Here is a 4,733-nt window from a genome sequence, read left to right as displayed (position 1 = left end):
AAAATATTTCCAGAAAACCGACCTCATGAGGTCGGTAATTTGCAATTTCTTGAAAATATTTCCAGAAAACCGACCTCATGAGGTCGGTAATTTGTAAAAAAATTAGTAGGACCTAGCTGCTATTCCGTGCCCCCCCCCCCCCCCCTAGTCAAGATGAAAACAATTTGAGATTCAACTAAAACCAGCTCAGATAGCTGCCAACAATTCACCAAACTACTACAAATACATAAAACATAAAGCTACTTCAACAAACACATATATTACAATCACCAATACATCAAATTCAATTCGAAACTCTTCAAAGTTAAATCAAAACGTCATTCAAACATTCACAAGAGACATTAAACTACTTCAACTTTTGCAAAGTTCCACAAAACATTAAACAAGTCTACATTAAGTTAAGTCTGCAACATTAGACTACTTCATTCCTCGCAAACATCCACAAAACACTTACACAATTCACAAATCCACCACAACATTAACATTCAAACATGCCTTTGTGTGTTTGACACGTGAGTCCCATCATCATCCGCACCACTAGATTGAGTATGGGGGTTACGAACATCATCAGGATACGACGGAATCCCTCTCAAAGCAAGTTGTCTGGTAACCAACTACGAAAAATATAAAATTAAACACTTAGAAATGATTTCTAGGAATAATCAGTTTTATGACAAATCAAACTACTTTGAATTCTTACTTTAAGTATTACACAAAACCAAACCAGGAGTAATCAGTTTTAAGAGGAAAAAGGTTTCATGCCAAAAGGATATCCACGAAATGTCACATATGGATATCATGAATCAAGAAACAAAACTTTAAAGTGAAAGGAAGTTGTTCTTATATATATGATTTCTGTCATGGCAGATAGGATTCTTTAGTTGAAAAGACACAAAAGTTCATATCCATGTATTCTCTTTCTCTATGTTAGATAATTTAATCTTACCCTCATCACTTGTTTAAAATTCAATCATTTTCCAATGAAATGTCAATTTCTTTATCAAGTAAACACTGCTTAAGAAGTCTGAATCTAAATGTCAACTAATGCGGAGAATAACTTACATGTATAACGAGCACAGGGCTTTTCACCTTCTGAATCTTGTTTAAATTCTGAACATGAACATAGCTGTTAGATGCTTAAGATGGCCACAAGGAAAATACAAAAATGAAATATATATATATATATATAAGGTATTCAAATTGTTCCCTAATAAATAACTCAGCCATTGGCAAAGAAGGTAAAACACATCAAAAAATTAATTTCCATTTCCTAGAAGGGTGTTAGTTACCTTGTAAATATCAAAGCAAAAAAAGAAGTTTGCATGGCAAAGCACACAAAGACCAGAAAGAATGCCACTGTGCAGAATCACACCTCTCAACCGTGGTAATTTAGCTGCTAAGTGTAATGTTGGGCCACTTCCAACAGATTGCCCATAAAGAATCAAATCTTCCTGGCTAATTCCATAGCCAGAATAGTCATATCTGCATTGTATTGGAGATGGATTTTTAAAAAAGATGAAAACACAGAAGGATAACTTTTTTTAGAGTAGAATACAGCATAACTTATTAGGTAACTGGTCAAGGATGATAGCCTATAAACTTCATTGCAACATAAGAATATTGAACAAATTGTCAATCTTAGTAGCTAAATGTTCAAAAATTCAATTAACATAACATTCTGGTTAAATCAAGGATGTAAAATATCAAAGGCCAGTCTGTTTCAGTATAAATATCAAAGCTTTATTCCCTATACAAAGTAGGGACCCATGTCTCTATCTAAAAGCACCATAGCTGAAACCCCATTTTACTTTTTACATTTCATTCTGTGGGTGAATGGCTAGTGAATCTATCACACTACATATAAGGACAAAGAAAATAAAAAAAACTTGTAACTGTTGGAAAGAGACTAGTGATTTGTGACAACAATGAAAATTCACCCACCACTACTTTTGCTTTCCAATTCTCAGTAAAAACAATCATTTTAATCTTTTTTTACAATCAAGCTCAGATTTTTACAAACATTTAAGAGAGGAACCAGTATCTTCTATGTCCTACATAAGATTCTAAACCCAAAACCCAACATTTATAATCTTTTTTTAAAGGAAAAAAGAGTTCAAAACAAAAAAAGGAAGGGAAAGAAAAGCAGACCCCATAAGGTTGACTCTAAGATTAGCTTTAAGTGTCTTCCCCTCAAAATAGAGAATTTCAGTTTCAAATGGCCTCAATAACCAACGACGAAAAATTCACAACTTCCCATGCAGATGAACTTTTCTACAGAGGTAGAGTCCTTCCTCTTCACCAAAAATTCTTTCCTCTTCACCCAAAATTACTTCAAACAGATTCCTTTGAAGAAGAAGATTTAGAAAAAGAAGAAAGCTTTTGCATAAACTTCTTGATCACCCCAATTTGTTCCCCATCACAATCTTGTAGGGTGAGTTTTGAACTTAATCCAATTGAGTGGTCTAATACTGAACTCACCACTAGTAGTAGTTGCAGAGATAACCATAATATAAGACCTAAGAAATTGTGGTCTAAGCACATTAAAGATTCTGTAATCAGCCACAAGTTCAAAGCTTCAAAGGATGATGCAATAAATTAATACAATGCAATAAATTAATACCACTTACTTCATCCAAATAGAAATCAGTTTTAAGAGTAATTAGATTTTGACAAAGCAATACTGGTGATTATGTTAAATGTATGACATACTGTTAAGACTTAAATGCTTTTGTTATCCTATTAACACTGCAAGAAATCTAAAAGAATAAAATAGAAGAATGGTATTAGTACATTCATCCATGTTTACAGTTCCAAAATTTGCAAAACCCTGTTCATCTTAGAAGGATTCAAATCCATGCAAGAAGCAGAACCAGGTCATAGCAAATCCTGGAACTCAACAACCTATCAGAGGGGATACTGGTACATCAGGTCACTACCATTTTGTCAAGTTCATATTTTGTACATGCTTGCTAGTTATGTTAGTTTGTCTCAATAGGATTAGTAAGGTAAAATTCTATAAAAGGGAAAAATTTATAAAACGTACCACTACACCGTCAAGATTGTCAAGTGCATTACCCCTCTCATATCTCTAAAATGTCGAAATGGCTCAAAGAATGTCTTCGTTGAGGTATTTGAAAGGAAACAAAAGAGAAAGAATCAACATAAGGATGTTTTTAAAAGGTTAAGGAGGAAGAATAAAGACACACAAAAATGTAATTTCGTAAAAGTTGCCAACTTCAAAACACTGATAGTATTCAAAAACTGAGTAATAAAGCTAAACCATTCCAGATAGAACCTATAAATAGGAAGTAAACAATCGGCTACTAATTTCAAACATGTAAAGAAAATATGTAAAGAATGTCATGATTCTGGACTTATTCTTGAATTTTCATAGAGAAAAGAATCATAGCCTGAAGACTACTTCGGTACTCCATTTTTTTTCTCTACAATTCAACAACTTTAATATCCTTCATTAGTTATTTTCTTTTTATATTTCTTTTTTTGTCAAAGTCCTACACGAACTTTACTAATATGACAAAATGGTCTACTGTTTTGGCCAGTTAATGATGCCATCATGCCCCAAATAAAGTTGTACAAAACAATGGAAGACAAAAGACAGCAAAATAAAAATTCCGGCGTTTCTAATTCCAAATTACATTAAGCATCAATTCAACAATTAAAATAGAGAAAGCACATTTTGAGATAGGAAAATACATACCAGAAAGATTAAGGATGTTGTCTACTGATCGTCAAAGTTGTCAATAGAGGCAGCACAATGATCTCCTAAATCAAGCACAAACAACTGAGAAAACAAAAGGGAAGATTGGGTCAATTCTGTCCAAGACTCAAACATTTTAGTTAGAGTAACAAAAAAAGGGGAAGTAACTTTGGGAATTAAAACGAAAGAGGAAATTACTGAATCAAAGGAGAAATTAGTGCTTACCTAGAAGATGGAAAATGAAGGTGGAGACCATTGGAAGAAGAGAAGGGCGTGAGATATGGGGAAAATGAAGTGAAGAAAGTGTGAGAGCGTAGAAAATGAGGGACAGATTTGGAAGAAGTAGTCAATTAGGCAAACTCTTTTTTCAATGTTATATCTGAAACAAGCTTTTTCAGCTGGATAGGGACGGCGGCGGCGGTGACTGGCAGCAATAATGGTGACGTCGCCGGAGAGGGGGGGGGGGGGGGGGGTAGAGAAGGTGATGAGAGGAGAAGAGATTGAAATGGGAAAGTGACGGGTTATAACTGGGTCTGTTTTGATTTTATTAGACTGATTAATTATACCGACCTCACGAGGTCGGTATATTTAATAATTTTATTTTTAATTTAAAATAATACCGGCCTTGTGAGGTCAGTATTAGACTAATTAATTATACCGACCTCATGAGGTCGGTATATTTAATAATTTTATTTTTAATTTAAAATAATACCGATCTCGTGAGGTCGGTATTATTTTAAATAAAAAATAAAATTATAATATATTTAGCATCAAATAAATTTCCGACCTGGTGAGGTCGGTACATTAATTTTTCAAATTTTGATACAATATTACCGACCTCACCAGGTCGGTTTATTTTTAAAAAAATTAAAAAATAAATATTACGACTTTACCGACCTCATGAGGTCGGTTTTTTGAGGTTGGGAAATCCTGTTTTTTTAGTAGTGATAGTAGATATTATGCACCATAACAAAATGTACGGTTATGCTAGACCGAATGAGTTAAGGTACTAGAA

At 33.6% G+C, this 4,733-nt stretch overlaps 1 long non-coding RNA gene across 1 annotated transcript; it reads right to left on the bottom strand.

The window, feature by feature from the left end:
* Window positions 1-253: 253 nt before the first annotated feature.
* On the bottom strand, window positions 254-4,139 carry LOC132599766 (uncharacterized). The gene is made up of 6 exons (XR_009566999.1): window positions 3,944-4,139; window positions 3,719-3,802; window positions 3,044-3,117; window positions 1,290-1,482; window positions 1,063-1,110; window positions 254-614 (listed from the first exon to the last, which is right to left on the bottom strand). It is a non-coding gene; the product is annotated as an uncharacterized LOC132599766 (long non-coding RNA).
* Between the last annotated feature and the right edge of the window lie 594 nt (window positions 4,140-4,733).

The sequence above is a fragment of the Lycium barbarum genome, chromosome 6 (genome assembly GCF_019175385.1).
Source record: "Lycium barbarum isolate Lr01 chromosome 6, ASM1917538v2, whole genome shotgun sequence".
In the NCBI taxonomy this organism is placed as follows: domain Eukaryota; kingdom Viridiplantae; phylum Streptophyta; class Magnoliopsida; order Solanales; family Solanaceae; genus Lycium; species Lycium barbarum.
The sequence above is the reverse complement of the archived record's forward strand: the minus strand, read 5'-3'. Positions and strand labels throughout refer to the sequence as shown.